Source organism: Orycteropus afer, unplaced genomic scaffold, assembly GCF_000298275.1.
Source record: "Orycteropus afer afer isolate SDZICR_OR568_19922 unplaced genomic scaffold, OryAfe1.0 scaffold00293, whole genome shotgun sequence".
In the NCBI taxonomy this organism is placed as follows: Eukaryota; Metazoa; Chordata; class Mammalia; order Tubulidentata; family Orycteropodidae; genus Orycteropus; species Orycteropus afer.
In genome coordinates, this window is record NW_006921880.1 from 4,210,178 (window position 1) to 4,230,313 (window position 20,136).

General features: G+C 39.3%; 2 pseudogenes; both read right to left on the reverse strand.

Annotated features, from left to right (window-relative positions):
* Positions 1-2,278: 2,278 nt before the first annotated feature.
* LOC103205898 lies at positions 2,279-9,267 on the reverse strand (annotated as a pseudogene).
* Position 9,268: 1 nt separating this feature from the next.
* LOC103205899 overlaps positions 9,269-20,136 on the reverse strand; it is a 19,949-nt pseudogene continuing 9,081 nt past the window's right edge.

Below are 20,136 nucleotides of genomic sequence, written 5' to 3' on the forward strand. Positions count from 1 at the left end.
AAGGGAGGAACATTCCTGCCTGGAGACATAATACTGATTGCATTGAACTGGAAATTAAGAATGCCACCTGGCCATTTTGGCTTCCTCATGCCTCTGGATCAACAGACAAAGAAGGGAGTTACTGTACTATCTGGTGTGATAGATACTGATTACCAAGGGGAAATTGGATTGATATTACATAATGGATGCAAAGAAGAATATGTCTGGTATGGGAGATTCTTGAGGACATATCTTAGTACTACCATGATCTGTGATTAAAGTCAATGGAAAACTACGGCAACCCAATTCTGATATGACTACTAATGGCCCAGACCCTTCAGGAATGAAGGTTTGGGTCACCCCACCAGGCAAAGAACCATGACCAGCTGAGGTGCTTGCTGAGGGCAAGGGAAATACGGAATGGGTAGTGGAAGAAGGTAGTTCTGAATATCACCTACAATATGACCAGTTGCAGAAACGAGGACTGTGATTATTATATTTCTTCATTGTATATGTGCATAAATATTTTTGTTTTCTTCAGTTATGAACTATGAAATGTGAACAGGGTTAATGCATTTTGGTTGTATGCATGTTAGTGTATCATGTTAGGTGCAAATATGACTTTATAATTATCCTTATTTAGAGATTATATGTGGTTAAGATGTGTACAACTGCCAGTTGACAAGGGGTGGACTGTGATAGGTGGGGTTGTGTGTCAACTTGCTGGACCATGATTCTAAGTGGTTTAAGCAGTTGTGATGTGGTTATTACCATGATGAGATCAGATGTATATGCTTTGGGCAGCCAATCCATTGAAAGGGAGTTTCTCTAGGGGTGTGGCCTGATTCCAATATGTATATGGACATCCCATGAAAATGAGAGAACCTTCTGTGGATCAGGACCCTGTTGTGCTGCCTACAACTGTCTGTGAATGAACAATCCACCATTCTCCCTGGTCATCTTGGATTCGTCATCCACCAGAGTCAACAGCTGGTATACTGCCTGCCAACCTTGAGCTCGTCAGCCCCTGCAGCTGGGTGAGTTGGGAAAAGTTTGATCCAGGAACTTGGGACTTGCCAGCTTCTATAACTGTGTAAGCCATTTTCCTAAGATAAATTTATCTTTCTGTCTATAAGCTTTACTGGTTTTGTTTCTCTGGAGAACACAGCCTAATACAGTCATTATGATAAACTTTGTATTTAAACTTGGTAAAAGTCTATTATCTGCCAAGAGGGAATAAGAAATAAATTTCCTAACATGTACAATTTCCTTTAGAGAAGTCTCAGAATCAAAAAACTAATTTACATGAAAAGCTGTAGAAAAAAGTAGTTGAAAAGTCAATTCATAAAACTTTTGTTCCACTTACATTAACTTAAATGCATATTTTTAACAATTATGCTTGGGTTATTTATGAAATGTTATGAGACATTAAAAAAAGCTACCCATCATCTCATGTTATTTCCATGTTGACTATTTTTACAGTACATGCATGTTAGGCACATACACACACATATAAAACCCCCCAAAAACTAAATACATGTTTTTTGTTTGTTTTACTGCTGTGGTTAGTATACACGAACTAATGGATATCAAGTATCAAGCAATTCATTTTTACTTGTACATTTGTTTTAGGTTGCCTACAACATTTAAATTTAGTGAAGCAAAAAATATGAAAACAAACAGCAGATAACTTTACAAATAATGGAATGTGACCTGTTTTTGCCCTTCTCCAGAGTAAGCTGGGTCACAGCTTTGTTTGAAGGTCGCTACTGCAACTGTAGTTAAAGTGTACACATTAAGACTGTGTTTGTTAGATACATATGGTTCAGTGTGTAATTAATATCCATGGGTTATCTGTTCCTACCCCAGCCCTTTAAGTGCTCAAACCTCAAAGTACCCACAATAACTACCCTTGTGACTGGAGCTAATTTTCCTTTTTATGCCCCAACAGGACAAACCAATATGTATGGTTTTCTTTGCTTAGGGAAGCAATTTTATCACTGGCCCTTGTGAAACCATAATGTTCCAAAATTACCATGCCAAATATTTATAACTTGTGTAAAAAAATTCACACCCCCATATTGTCCATCTCAAGATGAAAACAGGTAACTCACTAAATGTTAACTGGCTCTACTCCCCTAATGTTAAATAAAAAACCACATGGGAAATACAGAAATTCAAATAGAAGTAACATAAACCTGTCATATATTATAAAGAAAAACGATTTGTGGGACAGCATGGGTGACAAATGTCTACTGTGTGAATTTCAGAATGAGGCAGGCAAAAGTTGGAGGGCTGCTTAATTTTCCCCTCCTCCTGCTTTCGCTTTATCTCCTTGGGCATTGAATGTCCACAGTGTCATTAAGTGCGTTATTAGCATGAGGTCTTTGTATGACTCTTTACTGATTGTATCAAGTTCAGCAATGGCTTCATCAAAAGCTGTCTTTGCAAGAGAGCAGACTATCTCCTGGGAGTTCAGAATCTCATAGTAGAACATGGAGAAGTCAAGGGCCAGATCCAACCTAATAGGACGCATTGGTTGCATGTCCTTTTGGCTGACTTCAAAAGCTTCTTGGTATGCTTGTTGTGACTCATAATTTCTTTCTTGTTATCACCAGCAGCATCCGCAGCCAAGTAGTGGAGTAATTTCCTTTTGTTTTCAACTAGGGGACTTTGTCTGCTTGTGAAGCATCACAGGTATGGCTTAGCTTCGTCTCCCTTTTCCCTCCATATTCTCAAGTCATCTGCTGTTTTTTCTCAACACCTTCTCTCTTTTGCTCAATACTTGGGATGACCCTCTAAGATGACTCTAACAATTATAAGCAACTGTGAGAAGATTCCTCTCCTCATTGGATAATTCAGCTCCTTGCTCCCACAATGTTGAATAGAAGTGGTAATAGAGCGCATCCTTGTCTGGGTCCTGTTTGCAAGGGGAATGGTTTCAGTCCCTCTCCATTGAGCACAATGTTGGCTGTTGGTTTTGTATATATGCCTTTTATTTTGTCAAGGCATTTCCCTGTATCCCTATCTTTTTCAAGGTTTTTATCAGGAATGGGTGTTGGATTTTATCAAATACCTTTTCTGCATCTGTTAATATGATCAAGAAATCCTAGACAACTTCTATATTTTCCCCTTTATCATCATGTTGCTTACTAGTCCATTTGTATGGATTTTTGTTCTCTTTATGCTGAGATGTAATCCATACCAAAGGCTGTACGCTTTGATCTTCAGTTAGTGCTTTCTGTGCTGGTGTCTTCATATACATTTTATTCTTAAACCATTGGCAATGTTCTCTTTTTTTCTGCTGTAGTTTCTCTGTACTTAGCTCTATACCTGGAAGATAAGCTGTAAAGTGTACACACTATTAAATAATGTTTGTGTATCCTGCTTAAAAAGGGCCACTTAAAAAAGGCCTAAGCAGTTGGCATGATTAACTATTGCTTTTGTGTTGTTCCACTTAGAAAGGTGTTTATCACTCAAGCTAAAGAAGAAGAGTAATTTTAAGTATAAAGTTCTAAGAACTTATTGAAGAAATCTTTCATGTTTATAGCTCTGTTTTTTTTTTTTTTGAAGTCTATAACCTCACTCTAAAATAGGGGCTATAACTGAAAATTCTCATTTACCCTTAAGAAGTATAAATATTACTTTCTTTGTCCTCTTTAAATTATTCTAGATATATTCTTACAGTTTTGAAAAAAAAAATTAAATTGTGAAATGGTGCAATTGTTAATACTATGAATTTGTCATATGCTGGTCTGGTCTGGGAAGATTTTGAGATGATGTTTTGTCTTACTTTAGATTCTTGATCATATTTACAAAAATAGAAAAAGTGTATGGGTGTGTGGTTAGAAAATGCAAGAAAATTTCTTATTTGTATCTGTTTAGGTTTAAATTTTAGATTCTAACACCTTTCTTACTGAGAAGACAGAAATCTGATGTTACTCCTGAAGTTACTCCTAAATGAGAAGTAGTGGTTTATGCATTGCTTTAGAAGAAACAAGAAATCTTTTATACAGCCTTTGTGAATAGTACAATTGCAAACATATTTGGAGCTAGTGTGGTGGAGAGAAATTGAATTTGAAATATACTGTAAATGAGACTTGGCATAGAAAATTTCTCATTTGTTTTTAGACATTGTTAAAAGTGAATTTTTAACTAGGGCAGAAATCCAATAATAAAATTGTTCTAGTAATTCTGTGTTCCTACTAAAGTTCAAACTATGTTCCGTGCCCTGTTTCATAATCATCTGGAATGCTTGGTAACAATTTAGACACCTGTTATGGATTAACTCTAATCTTACTGTCTGGACATGGTGAGGAATAATAATAGGTACACAATAGTTTGACAATCACTGTACTAAGGGCTTGTCAACTAGATCAATCCCCTCCAAATAGACAATTCCACTTAGGAGGTTCTTGATATGCAAGAAAATTAATACAGGAGGAGGACAGAAAATGATGTTGTATCTGTAGCCCACACATTTGTTCCCTATAGCATTTTAATTCCTGAAAAACTAGGTGCAGCAGTTTGAAGCAGGGATTCTGGAGCTGTGAACAGCTCATTAGGTTAGAGGGGGCCAGGTTTAGTGGAGACAGAGGGAAAAAAGGAGAGTAAACAGCTAGGAAAAATAAATGAACCTGCCTGGCTGGTGGGGAGACAGAGAGGCAGAGAAGAGGAAAACTCTTTAGCAGTACAGGAGAGAGACACAGAAGGAAAAAAAAAAAAAAAAAAAGCCCAATGGAGGCTTTGTCACTCAGACTACTCACACTAGGAGCTTGTGATGGTACCTTTGGGAACTGAGCTGAGTAAGTGGACAACATTTCTGAGAAACAGAGCAGAAACTGTGACTCTGGATGCTGCGGAGTTGAGAGTGGAAAGGGGGCAGGGAGGAAACTCACTGTGGGTAGTCAGGCCCTGGGATGTACTTGCAGCACAAGGCTGGGATTCAGCTCTTCCATGACAGCTTTTTAGCACAGAGTGGACCAGGGTACAGGATTTTTGTGGCTTTTCAACCCAAGTGGAACCATGGGTCTGTGAGTGACAACAAAATGTCATCATTAGTAGCCATTTCAAGCTGACTCAAAACAAAACTCCAGTTGTTGTGTTGTTGTTAGGTGCTGTCAAGCCATTTCTGGTTCATAATAATGACCCTATGCACAGCAGAATGAAACACTGCCAGGTCCTGTGCCAGCCTCATGATCATTGCTATACCTGAGCCCATCATTTCAGCCACTGTGTCTATCCATCTCATTGAAGGCCTTCCCCTTTTTCATTGACCCTTCACTTTACCTAGCATGATATCCCAGAGCCAACAGCAATTATGGAACCTCAGAAAGCGGGGACTCGCTACTGGTCTCCTTTTCTTTTCTTCTTTTCTTCTTCTTCTCCCCGTCTCCCTTGCCTCACGCAATAGAAGAACCACATTAAGCCACCACAACACCCACTTGTCCCAACTCCAAATCCCCTTCATAATGAACAGAGACTTGTATCCACATTCCCAATAGTGATTCTATTGACACAAAGAAAACTACAGAGCAACTCAGCACACTTGAATTAATAACCAAAAAATAAAATACACCAACTCCACACTTGCAAATATATTAAAACACAAAATCAAGGTGAAACAAATCAATACACAACTAACAGTTCAAGACAACAACTTCAAAATGTCTAGGAAACAGCAGATAACCTCAAATCAAACAAAAAAACAGGGCAAGACAATAGAAATATAACCCCAGACTAAAGACTCATTTAACATGGAAGAAGAACAGGCAATCAAATTATCCAAGAAGGCTTTTAGAACACATGTATGTAGAACTCTACAAGAGTTCAAGGAAACCATAAACAGAATCAAAGAGAAGATGGTAGACTAGGCAAAGGCTGTACAGACCCTCTTCAACAAAGAAAAGGGGAACCAATTAACACAGATGCAGAAGATAATCCTGGACCCCTGAGCCTTGAAGGGTAGGATATAGAAGTGGACTAAACCCCAACCAGCAGAAGAATTTGCATGAAAATACCAAAAAAGGAGACATACGGAGCTGTGGTTTGGCAGCGATCCTGAGCAATTCTGATGACACAGACAGCTTGGAGATTGCCGAGTGATGGTAGGACCTAAGAATTAACCTAAGAATCAGCCCTGTTACCCAAGGATTGCACGGAGGACTGCTCTGGTGGCTGGGGAATAAAAGGCAAAGCAGAAGTGAAGAGGAAGGTGGGCTGAGCTGTGGACTTTTGCCTGTCCAGAGGTGCAGCCATTTTGAATGTTTACTAGTGGCTTGGCTATTTTGAATATCTAAAGAGACAGCACTCTCCCAGATTCCAGGGGCTTAAGAACAGCTCTGCTTGCCAGTAAGCCCAAGGGCATTCTGGACCTGGACAACTGAAAAGGTGTGACAATTCCCTTGTTACTCTTATACCCCACACCCATTTGGTGAATGGAGGTGCAGCCATCCCCCACTCCCACCCACCTTCTGGGCCCACAGGAACTTCATGCCAGTCAGTGTGCTCGGACGGAACCTGGGTGCCCTGACCTGCCCTCCCTGATTTTTTCTTTTTCTTTTTTCTGGTTTTTAGTTTGCTTGTTTTTGTTGGTTTCAAAACTAATAATATTATTGATACCTTTGTCCTTTTTACTATTATTCTTTATTCCTTCCCTCCCAGGTCCTAATTTTCAGCTTTTTTTCTTTTTGCTGTTCCTGGTTGCAGTTTTTTTTTTTTTCTTTCTTTCTCATGGTTAACTCCACTCTTTGTTTTCCTTTTTCCTTTTTTTTTTTTTTCCTTCCCTCCCAGGTCCTAATTTTCAGCTTTTTTTCTTTTTGCTGTTCCTGGTTGCAGTTTTTTTTTTTTTTTTTTTTTCCTGTTTTCTCATGCTTAACCCCATTCCTTGTTTTTATTTTTGCATTTCTCCCATTGTTTTCTTCATTATTGTCCTTCTCTACCTTTTTTCTCTTATTGCCTTATCCCCAGATATTGCAGGTTTTCTTTTCTCCTTTTTCATTTTTTGGTTACTGTTCCTGTGTGATTACATGGTGTATTCTTTGTCCACATGCTTTTACTTTTTTGATTATACTTTTTGGTTATTCAATTGTAATTTTTATCTAACTGAGTGGGAGACAGCAACAATCCCCATAAGACAAAACTGCACCCACACCTCCTGCAATTTCACTTACTAAGCGAGAGCCACCACCTCCTTCTCCACCAATGGGCCAACAATAAAAAATCACCAAGAAGAGCCTGACTCACTCTTGCCTGCTCTTCACAAACAGTTAACAGAGATCTAAACACAACAATGCCATGATGTCTCGGAGACAACAGATCATCACAGTCCACACAAAGAAGCAAGATAAAGTGGTAGAAACAAGGGAGCAGGATACAGACCCAGAACACATCCCTGAGGAAGAAGCAGCATTGGTACTCTCTGATAAGGAATTCGGTGGTATCTTAGGATGGTCCAATTCATATGGGCCAATAACAGTCCATTTCAGCTTGTGAATGTCTAGGAAATCTATCTTTCTGTGTTCCATTTTGTTTTCAACAACTTCCAATTTTTCTGATAGTTATACTACAAAGTAGTATATCTATCAGAAAATCATGTTCTGATTATTAATGGATGTTTGCATCTCTTTCTCCTTTTGCATCATTTCACATCAACAAATGAAAGTTCTGAAAGCTTTACTCTATCCATGTCATTTAGGTTGATTCTACTTGGAAGAGACAGCTGTTCCTGGTAGTCATATTTTGACTGCTTCCCAACCTGAGGGTCTCATCTTCTGGCACTATATCAATGTTCCACTGCTCTTCATAGAGCTGTCAGTGTCCATTTTTTTTTTTTTTTTTCAAAAGTAGACCTTCACATCCTTCTTTCTAGTCTGTCTTTGTGTAAAAGCTCTGCTGAAACCTTTTCATCATTGGTGACCCTGTGAAATACCAACATCACAGGGATACGCAAGTTTCCACAGTACGACAGACTGACAGATGCGTAGTAGTTCACCTTCTAGTAGAAGTTTTTCTTTTTTTAATCCTTTTGTGCTTTGGATTAAAATTTACAGAGCAAATTAGTTTTCCATTCAATAATCTATACACATTCTATTTTGTGACATTCACTGCAGTCCTCACACTGTAACACCATTCTTCCTACTTCCTCCTTGTGCCCACCCCTTCCCTTCTTCCTTCCTTCCCATCCATTTCTTATGGGAGATTTTCCACTGAGTAGCTTGGCAATGTATCTGGAAACAGAATTTAATCAACACATTTCCTACCTTTCTCATTTTGGTAGAAGTGGGTCACATTCCCCAGGATCCACTGCTGTGCCCCAATAATGAGGATGGATCATGGATAAGAAAGCATATGGGCATTGGGAGTGGTGCTCGTGATCACGTACAAGGAGTAATTGTATCAGCCCCAGAGCAAGCACCATGCAAATACCAACTGGTCTCATACAGTTATCTTGTTCCCCGAACTACAGATGGATATAAATCTCTATTACCTGCTGAGAAAGGCATGAAGTAGTCACTCTTCTTAAATTTGCCACTGTCATCCAGAAAGTGACCAGGGTCAAATGTCTCTGGGTTGGGGAATTCTTTTTTGTTGTGAAGCACAGAAGTCAGTGATGTTAATATGGTTGTGCCCTGGAAAAGCAGACACAGGAAAACTGAGTAGCCCCAGGCAATTCCTGAATTGCATTTGAAAAAAAAAAAACAAAAACCTGTTGAAGGTTGTAGTTATTGCTTCCCTTAGCCAGTTATTGCTAAGACTGCCTTCCTGTATGTGTATACATTTCTGTTTCTTAGCTTGTGTTCAGCTAGTGTTTTGATAGAGATTTGTTTGATGCTGGTGTGTGTGTGTGGGGCAGTGCTATCCCAGTGTTTGCAACATGGCTTTGTGCTGGCATCCTCCTTAAGCACTTAGACAGCTTTGCACTGAGCCTAGCTATCAGCCAAGGTGAAAGAATAATATCTTCTCAGGCCATTTTTGAGTGTGCATCTTGCCCTAAGTATGCATGTGATTTTCTCAGTTTCCCCATATACCTGGTGCTCTAGAAAGTCTTATTTTCTGCAGCCACTTCTTTACTGCAGTACTAGAATTTATTTGGAAATATCAACAACTAAGATTATCTAAAACAACCATAATGAAGCATAACAAATTTGGAAGACTTACACTGCCAGATATCAGGACCTGTTTTAAACCTCTAGAACCCCAAATTGGGAAGAACACAAAATCCATCAAACTGCACACTTGTGCTTTTTTCATTTCTTTTATCTTGAGTTGGACAAGGACTAGAATCATGCTATAAGTATGGAACTTTAAGAGCACTGAGGTTCAGTGTAGAAGAATCAAATCTTACCTTGGGAATGAGGTGGTTTCTGCATTTAATGTCCTGGGTCACTGCGTGAGGCAGGTTGGTGGGGATGAGGTCAGTGTACGTCTGGATCTCATGCATCACAGCATCCGTGTAGGGCATACTGTCCTTGTCCTGCAAGCAGGGGTTTCGGTGTTTGCCAACCACGTGGTTAGTCTCTTCTTGGACTTTAGCTGTTAAGACATAAGTAAGAAGCGATGAAAAGGAGAAAATTGGCACATTTGCAACAGCAGTTTTGGATTACATGAAGCATTCTGAAGGTGTCCCAACATTATTACAACCATAACTTATATGACCAGAAGTACACCCAGAGGGAGTGAGACAATTGCGATAATACAGATATATTCACTGTCCTACAAGCTAGGCATTAGAGTAAATCTGTACATACCTATATGTCAACTTTCAGGATATTAATACAAAGACAAATGATTAAATGTTTCAAAATGTAAACAGCACATAATTCGCTTAAGAAATTATTAGTCTTACAGAAAGGAAAAGAGGAATCAAATGTTAATTTTCTATCAAAATAATATATGGTGTTTCAAAAATTGTATTCTACCATCCCTATCTTTAGGCATGTGTTTATGTGGGTTCAATTTCCTCCATTCTCAAATGTGGTCACTCTGAATCATTCTACCAGTTTCTTCTGAAATGTATGTTCATATTTTTAAATAATGACTTTATTTCTGTTTCTTGATTTATCATTTTTAGAGACTAATGACATTTTTCTAAGGATGATGATCATTTACTTCTGCACTAACGAACCCTTACAGAATACATGCACACATACACACACAAGCATACACACACACACTCCCCATCACTCCATTTCCCCAATCTGTTCTATCACAAATTTTGTTTATATTAATATTTATTGTTTACATCCTTATGACTATGTAAGTATTCTTCATTGATAAGAGTATGTTTCAATTTTTGTACATTCTTGAATTTAAAACTATCTTTATATATATGTTTTATAGTGATTTTTGTGAAATGTTAATTTTCCTTTCAACAGTTCATATGCATTTCATTTCCTAATGTTGATTTCAATGCCCACAATGTAAGAGCTCTCTTCCCACTTCCTCCCTGTGGGTACCTTTTCCCTGTGTCCCTCTTGCCTTTACATTCCTGCCTTCAGAGCTTTGTCCCTGTGCAAATACTGCCCTTCTGATTTTCCATGGTTGATTGTTCTAAGGAGTGCACCTCCCTGGTGTAATTGGTCACCTTGTAGGCCTGTCTATTGTTTGGCTGAGAGTTCAGTCGTGGGAGTGAGTTCAATTCCAGGCCCAAAGGGTAGGTAGGCACTGTGCCACCAGAGCTCCTTTGAAGGGTGATGAGTGGCCATAGTCTCAAGGGTCTCACTAGTCTCTATCAGACCAGTAAGCCTGATATTTTATATGATTTTGAATTTTTTTCCATGTTGATTTCCAAGTTGGGTCACTTTCTAAGTGGTGTTAGTGGTAGCAGGACATCATCTAGTTCTTCTGGTCTCATGGTCCTGAAGGCTGAGATTCCCATGGTCCACTAATCCTTTGGACTAATTGTGTCCATGCATCTTTGATTTTCTTCACTCTTCTTTTCTTCAGATGAGAAGAGACTACTACTTGCTTGTTAGATGGCCACTCTCAAGCTTTTAAGAGCCCTGTTGCTACTCACCAAAGTAGGATGTGGAAAAATGCACTGTGTTATGCCAATACAGCTTGATGTTCCCTGTGACCATGGTCCTAAGCCCACGGGCCCAGCAACTCCCTTCCTAATATGCCTGGTTGTGGCTAAGAAGTTATCATAAATTTGCCACCTGTTCTATTATAGATATGGAAATATTTTAGTACATACAAATACATATATGGAAATATCATCTGCCAACCTTATACATGGTCATGGACTTTTTCTCTTGTGCCTACCCTATAACTGATCATCTTGCCTGTCTACCTATGTATCCACCTGTAGGTTAATGTTTGTTATTATTGATAATATAGTACTGTGTATGCAATAGTAGTTACTTTGTTGAGTGCTCTTTTGTGTACCTCTTCATGTCTTCCTTTTTCTTATTGATATTGTGCTGGTCACTTGCTTTTGATATATTACCTTTCCCTTCACCCACATCAATATGCGTCTCTTACCTAGTTAGCAATTATCCCTCCCCTCCCCTTCTATCCCTGGTAACCAATAAAGAAAGTTTCCTTCCATAAGTAAACCTTTCCTTGACTTTTTTATAATAATGGACTCATACAATATCTGTCTTGTGATTGAGTAATTTCACTGAGCATCATGTCTTCCAAGTTCATCCACATTACGAAGTGTTTTGTGGATTTTTCATTATTCTTTAATGTTGCATAGTATTCCGTTGTGTGTATGTATCATAGTTTGGTTAACCATTCATCCTTTGATGGGCCCATCTCTTTGGTATTGTGATTAGTGCGTGATGAACATGGGTGTACATATATGTATTCATGTCCTGGCTCTCATTTCCTTAGGATATATACCTAGTAGTGGGATTGCTGGATCAAATGGTATTTCTATTTCCAACTTTTAAGGAACAATCATACCATTTTTCATAGTTGCTGTATAATTTTACGCTGCCACCAACAGTATATGAGAGTTCCAAATGCTCCACACCCTCATCAGTATTTATTGTTTTCTGTTTTGTTAAATTCTGCTATTATGGCTGGGGTGAGATGATATCTTGTTTTGATTTGCTTTTCTCTAATGGCTAATGATCATGAGCATTTCTTCTTGGTTTGTTGGCTGTCTGAGTATCTACTTTGGTGAAGTATCTGGTTATAATTTCTGCTCATTTTTAAATTGGATTGTTTGTCTTTTTGATATTGACATTTTGACATTTTCTGTAAATTTTAGAGGTAAGTCCCTTATTGGATATATAATTGCTATGTATTTTTTCCCATTGGTTGGTCTTGTTCTTACAAATTCACTTAAATTCTGTTTTTCCGGAAATGTCCTAATTTTGCCTATTTGAGGGACAATTTTGCTAGATAATTCTTGGTTGGTAATTTTTTTATTTCAGGGTTTTATATATGTCATTCCATTGCCTTCTTGCTTGCATAGCTTCTGCTGAGAAGTCAGATCTTAGGCTTACTGGTTGCCCTTTGTATGTAACTTTTTGTTTTTCCTGTGTTGCTTTCAGTATTCTTTCTTTGTCTTTGGTTTTAGAACATTTGTGTATGATGTCTTGGTGATTTTCTTTTGGAATCTAACCTGTTTGATGTTTGTTGAACTTTTTGAATGCATACATTCTTGTATTTAATCATATTAGGGAAGTTCTCTTGCAACAAATCTTTACCAATTTTCTCTGTGGTTTTATTTGTCTCTTCCTGTTCTGGAATTCCAGTCACACGTAAGTTATTCCTCTTGAAAATGTTTCACATAAATCTTTGGCTTTCTTTTTAATGGCTCTTTTTTCTGATTTCTGCCTTTACAAAACAGTATTGAGTGATTTTTCTTTAATCTCACTAATCCTGTTTTCCATTGATTCAGTTCTACTCCTTTGTCCTTTCAATGTGTTATCTATTTCTGAAATCTCAATATTAATCCGTTGGATTACCATTTTCTATTTTTATATGGTTTGTAATTTTTTGTTTATTTTTTCAGTTTTTTTTGGTACTTTTCCCCAAAATTCTTCTAAAGTTTTGTCTGTTTTACTTAATTTTGTTCACTTGTCCTTGATCTGTCTCTCAACCCAATGAAGGTAACTAAATATAATTCTTTCGTGTTTCCTAAGGCAGGTTTTCTGGCTCTGTATTTTGGTTCCTTGTATGTACTACTTTATCTTACTTCTTCATGGGAACTGTGATTGCCAGCTTTGTCTGAGACATTGTGATGTCATTGTATTTATATTTAATTTGCAATTGTACATTGGTATGATTCTTCCAAGTTTTCTCTTCCTCTTCTTCTTCTTCATCTTTTTTTTTTTTTTGCTTTATTTTGTTTTGATATACCAAAAGTGAAGCCTGCTATTCTACTCTATTCACTAGGTTGGAAGCACTTAGGCATTCACCACTCGTATCCTGGTGGGTGTGATAAAATATGAGAATGTGTGCATTGATCTCTGTTAGGTGTTTGTGTAGAGCAGTTGAGGGTGGGTTGGGTTGGTATTAGCCTCCATGTGCTGTTGATAAGTTTGCGCAGAAGCAGATGGTAGCTTTAGCCCAGTGGGTGGAACCGCAGGAGGTGCAGATGTGGTTGGGGTATGTGGACATGGTTGCTGTCTCCCACCAAGTGGGACTGAAAAAAAAAAAAAAACCATAAAAAACAACACCAAAATATATAAAAATAAGAGTACATACCCCACAAACATCATAAACTCACTGCAACAAAAAGGAAAAAATGGGGGGAAATATAACAAATAAAAAAATTTAAAAATGAAAATCTGGGGAGCAGGGAGAAAAGAGGATAAAAGAAAAGGAGAGCAAAGAAAAATGCCAAAATAAAAACAAGGGATGGGAAAAATAAAAAGTGAAAAAGGAGAAAAGAAAGAAAAAGAAACCAGGAAAAGGACCAAAGCAAGGAAACTATGAATGTGGGAAAGGAAAGCAAAGATAAAATAAAAAGAAGAAAGAAAGGAGGAAAAGAAATTTTTTTCTAAAATTTTTTTATTTTAAGAGTTTGTTTTACATTCAACATTACATATATATTTAGTTTCACTCCCCATTTACCATGTTCAACCCTAACCCAGTGTCCTCCCCTCCCTGCCCAGCAACCCTTCCCCCATGCCCCTCATAGTTATGCACTCCTGTTTGTTCTGCATTTCCTCCATGTGAATGTTGCCATTCTGGTGCCCCATGGTCGATTGCTCCAAGGGCTGCATTTCCATAGAGTATATGGGTGCATCACCCTGGGTTGAGTGGTCTGCATATACAACTTGCTTACTATTGGGCTAAGAGCCAGCCCCTGGGAGTGAACTTTATCCCAGGCCCAGAATGTATCCAAGAACCATAGTATTGGGGGTCTCACGAGACTCCATCTTACCAGTAATTCTGGTCATTATTGAGTTTTTGGATTTTGTTCTATGTTTTTCCTCCCACTTTATCCAGGATCTCCAGATTTGATCCTTTCCTGAGGGGTTGGCATTGGTAGCTGGGCACCATTTAGTTCTCCTGGTCTTGAGGGCCATTGTGTTCTAGGGCTGTTTGCTTCCAAATGCCCTTGTTTTTTTGCACTCTTCTTTGCTTCCAAAGCTAGGAGACCATTAGCTGCATCTTAGATGTCTGCTTGAAAGCTTTTAAGACCCCATTCACTACTCACTGCTGTAGGATGAGGAACAAGGCTTTTATGTATTTTGTTGTACCAATTGAGTCTGGTGTCCCCCAGCACTATGGTCCTGAGATGGTAGATCCATTGGCTATCTCTCCCACAGTGTCTGGGTGACTGTGAGGATTACTCTATGTCTATATTCTGTTGTTTCTGTAAGGCTTGAAGGTATTTTGTATCACTGGTATCTGTGCAAGATTAGCCTCCACTGACTCTATCCTTGGTCTAGAGTATACTACTGTTCACTGACCCCCATCTGACCCTCTCAGATGTTTATGTGTTTTTCTGTAGCTTGGTGTTCGGTGTTAATGGTAATGCAATATTGTGAGCACACTGGTTGGTATTAGCATCTGGTGTCTAATGGGAGAAAAAAAAGGACAAAGAAAAAAATGAAAATCTGGGGAGCAGGGAGAAAAGTGGGTAAAAGAAAAGGATAGCAAAGAAAAATGCCAACATAAAAACAAGGGATGGGAAAAATAAAAAGTATAAGAGGAAAAAAGAAAGAAAAAGAAACCAGGAAAAGGACCAAACCAAGAGAGCTATGAACCTTGGAAGGGAAAGCAAAGACAAAATAAAAAGAAGAAAGAAAGGAGGAAAAATAAATAAATATATAAAAATTTAAAAAAAGAGAGAAAACTGGGAAGAGGTGGGCAGGGTGCCAAGGCATTGTTCCTACTGGCCAGGCCGGTGGTGAAGAGAAGTATACCTGCTCCTTCCACTAGTTCCTGCCTACCCAGAATGCAACTATGGACATAGCACCTGATCCCAGATGAGTTCTTCCTGATCCACAAGATACTTGGGGACAGGGTTCCTGGACCTAGAAAAAGATCCTGGCAGCCCAAATAGCAGCTGGGAGCAAAGCAAGTAGTTCCAGACAGATTTTCTGTCATCCCAAAAAGCAGCTGGGGACAGTGTGTCTAGTCCCAGAAAAAGTTCCTGCTGTCCCAAAAGGAAGCTGGGGGCAGAAAGTTTCCTCCCAGTCCAAAAGGCATGTAGGTGCAGGCCAGCTAATATCAGAACTGGTTCCTATCTACCCAGAAGGCAACTGGGGGTAGAGAGCCTGATCCCAGAGAAGTTCCTGCTGGCTCAGAAGGTGTCTGGTGGCAGGGTGCCCGGACAGAAAAAAGTTACTGCTGGTCTCAATAAAACTGGAAGTAATGCACCTGGTTCCAGAGGGAGTATCTGCAGGCCCAAAAGCAGCTGTGGGCAGGGCTTCTGGTCCCAGACAAAGTTCCTGCTGTCTCAAAAGGCAACTGGGTGTAGGGCTCCATTCCCAGGAAAAGTTACTGCCATCCCAAATGGCAGCTGGGTGTGAGGTGCCTGGTCTTAGGAAAAGTTCCTACTGGCCCAAAAGGTTGCTTATAGCAGGTTGCCTGGTCCAGGATAGTATTCCTGCCCATCTAGAAGGTGGGAGGTGATGGGAGGTGGCCACACCGTCCATTTGCTAGGAGGATGTGAGATGCAATTGGAATTTCACACCTTTCTAGTCAACAGCCACCAGTGTGGATTCCCATGCAACTCTTGGCAAGCTGAGCTGATTATCAAGTTGCTAGCCAGATTGGAATGCTGTTTGCAAATATTCAAAATGGCCATGCCATCAGGGCAGTAAACAGTCCACAGTTCTGTTTGTCTCCTTATTCACTGTTTTCATTTATTTTCTTCTACTAGTCTGCTAACCAGACGGCTGGCGGTTCAAACCCACCAGCCACTCCTTGGAAGGAAGGTTGGGCAATCCTACTTCCGTAGTGATACTGCCTCAGAAACCCAAGGAGGGGTCGCTATGAGTCGGGGCCGACTCGACGGCACATAACAACAACAACAACAACAAGTCTGTACTTAATCCACTTTATCCTTCCCTTCAAAGCTCAGTGTTCCAGGATTAGCCTCTATCTTTGATTCAATTGGTTTCTCATTTCTTTGTTGTAGAGGATCTGTGTAGCTTATCTGCTTATTCTTCTATCATGCCAGAAATCCCTAAAAACATCTATTTCAATTCCAAATTTTCTAGGTGATTTCTAAATGCTCAGGTAAATGTTTCAAATTCCTAGTAATAATTTATTAATTATTGGGAAACATTAGATATTCCATCACTTCCCTTTTTATCTTGATGTCTTTCCTTATGCTTGCTTTACCTACCCTGTCCATCCTGAACTGGTTATTTTCCAGGCCTGGTGCACAGTAGCCTCCCTGAAACTTTCCTGCTATAAATCACCTGCCCCAGGATCCCAACACCACTCTAGAGCATTATTACATTGCCTACTGCCCACATTGTCCTTCCCTTCTCTCAGTTACTCTCCCCTACTGTGCAAATTGTCTCATTTTTATTCCATCATCAAACTTATATATATATAGCTTGTGTCATGGAAATTTAAATAATGAGGCTTCTGTAAGAGAAACAGGATAGAAAATACTAGCAGTGTGTTGTCAAATTTCTTTCTGAATTTTACCTTGCTCACCATCTGTGGTCATACCTGTGACCTCAGGGACTTCTTCAAAAGCAGGAGTCCGTATCTGAGGACTTGTTGTTTCTGGTGCTTGTTGTTTCTGTCCCAGCTTCAAACAGGTCATTTATTGTGATTATCAAGTTTTCAATAGTAAATTCGGACTGTTTATTGTGCTTTTCCTAGGAATAGTATGCAATAGTTTGACACATTTTTGCTAGCATATTTAATTACAATGAATTCAAAATAACTTAGATTGTTATAAACTTAAGCAAACTTGAAAACTAGAGTTCTTTTTCAGGAAAAACTTCTGTAAGGTATGGCAGACACTGGAGATTAGATGACCCAATTTTAAAATCCTACCTGTAATTCCCTTTCTTGTCTAAAATACCCATTTGCCAGCTTTTTGCAGCTAGGTGGGCCATACGCCATAGTTCTTGCTTATGAGACATAAACAGAAGCCTGCTGTGGCACTTTTACTCAAAACACAGATGTGAAGGTACAGGTGGGTCAGGCATCATCTTGGGACATGAGGACTTAAGCATGAAGATGGAGGTCTGTGTACTAAGTGTGGTGAAGAAAAATGGGAAGCACCTGACTCTGTGAGGCATCAGGGCTACTGTACGAGTCCTTGTCTGGCCCAACATGAGACTCCTTGGATGGAAGCTAAATAAAGCCATGATTTGATTAAGAGACTTTTAATTGGGATCTCACTTATTTATAGACAAATAGAAACTATTGTTAAATATACTATTGAGGAGCTAGCCAATTGAAATGCCAGAGAGATCTTTTGTTGTTGTTGTTGTTGTTTGCCGTCGAGTCGGCCCCGACTCATAGCGACCCCTCCTTGGGTTTCCGAGGCAGTATCACTACGGAAGTAGGATTGCCCAAATCTGGGAGCTCTGGTAGCATAGTGGCTAAGGCACTTGACTGCTAACCAGAAGGCTGGCGGTTCAAACCCACCAGCCACTCCTCGGAAGGAAGGTTGGGCAATCCTACTTCCATAGTGATACTGCCTCGGAAACCCAAGGAGGGGTCGCTATGAGTCGGGGCCGACTCGACGGCACATAACAACAACAAGAGAGATCTTAGGGCTCTCCTTAACCTGAGAAAATTGCAGGAGCTTCAAAGTATTAGGAATCCCCTTGAAATATGAGCAAAATATGAAGAATTCAGGTAGGAGCCATCTTCTGTAATGCTGTCCACACCTTTAAACAGATTCTTGTGATTACTAGACCCCCCAAAAGAATAAGAATCATTTATTGCCCTAGCAGCAGAGGAGGCAGACAATGGAAGCAACATACTTTTTCCTCCAAATTCTTCAAACCATTCCATCTTCTTCATTGTATTCCATCTACTCATTGCCGTTGAGTAAATTCGACTCATAGCAACCCCTCTTTGGGTTTCTGAGGTGGTATCTCTATGGAAGTAGATTTCCCAGTCTTCCTCCAAGGAGTGGCTGGTGGGTTTGAACTGCCAGCCTTCTGGTTAGCAGTCAAATGCCTTAGGTACTATGCCACCAGAGCTCCCACCTAGAACATGTGGTTTCAGAGGTCTACCTTAAATCCCATGGCTAATTCTTTGAATGTCACCTCTCTCAGCATCTTTGACTTTCTATTTTTCTTGTTGACCGATTTTTCATTTCTGCCCAATGTACAACATATCTGAATCTTTGTTTCATTGGTTAAAGTTCACAAATAGGAAATCTGCCCCCATACTGAGATTTCCACATAAACTCCTATGTTTTGGCACTCTCTATAGGCCTCCTATGACACAAACTCTGATGGCACAATGGCTATTGACTAAAATTCAGTGGTTCAAACCCACCAACTGCTCCACTGGGGAACAGACCTGACATTCTGTCCTGTAAAGTTAGGAGCTCTGGTGGTGTAGTGCCTAAGGCATTTGACTGCTAACAAGAAGGCTGGTGGTTCAAACTCTCTAGCCACTCCTTGGAAGGAAGGTTGGGCAATCAACTTTCATAGTGATACCACCTCAGAAACCAAGGAGGGGTCTCTATGAGTTGGATCTGACTGGATGGCAGTGAGTTAGTTAATTAAAGTTATTAGTCCAAAAAACCCTATCCCATCTATAGGCCGCTATACATATTGTATATAGGGTCACTGAGATAGAATGACTTGATAACAAGCCACAACAATAGGCCTCCTCTGACACAAACTCTTAACCAAATTCAAGGCCTTCTCAAGTACAGCATCATTCACTTCTCAACTTTTTTTTCACTTCTTATAAAATGCTTCTTCTCTGACCATAACACTACCTCATTAATTCTCTTTCTAGATTTCTGAGAACATCACATGATAGACAACTTTATTTTATTTCAGACTCTCTATATCCATGGTCCACATTCTCATTGAGACCAAGTCTAAATAAATGAACAGTCTCCCAGCTGGTCTTGATCTTCACTTTCATCATACAGACAATTCTATATAACTCTTGGCATAATTTCCCTAATAATTATGAGCATTTTATTCCTCTATATTCATACATTTAACTGGTCAAATAAAAATTTTCCAGGCCACCATTCATGTTTACAGGTTACTTAACAGACATCCAAATCCAACTCCAAATGGAAATTAACTATTGGATATGCTCAATGAAGGCTCCTCCCTTCCACCTACATTATGTCTTCACCACCACACATATCTGAAGCTCTGTATACTCCATTCAGTGCATCTGAAATACCCCGACCTCATTGCAAATATTCCTTCTCACTCTTCATGCACTGTGTGCAATGATCATTTCCATCTTCATTTGATAGCATGATATTTTGTGTTTTCTGACTTGTTTGTAATTGTTTCCATTTTAACTCAGGTGTGCATTCTGTATCACTTTAGGCTGATTATTAGTAGCTAAAGAACAGGGTCAATGTACTCTAATTATTTAACCATTCAGTTTAAAATTATTCCATGATGTTTAGTGCAGGTATATGCACATTATAGGGACTTAAAAGGCTTTTCAAGGATGGACACAAGCTAGATGTCCATCAACTGAGGAATGGATAACCAAACTATGGTACATACACACAATGGAATACTATGCAACACTAAAGAATAATGTAGAATCTGC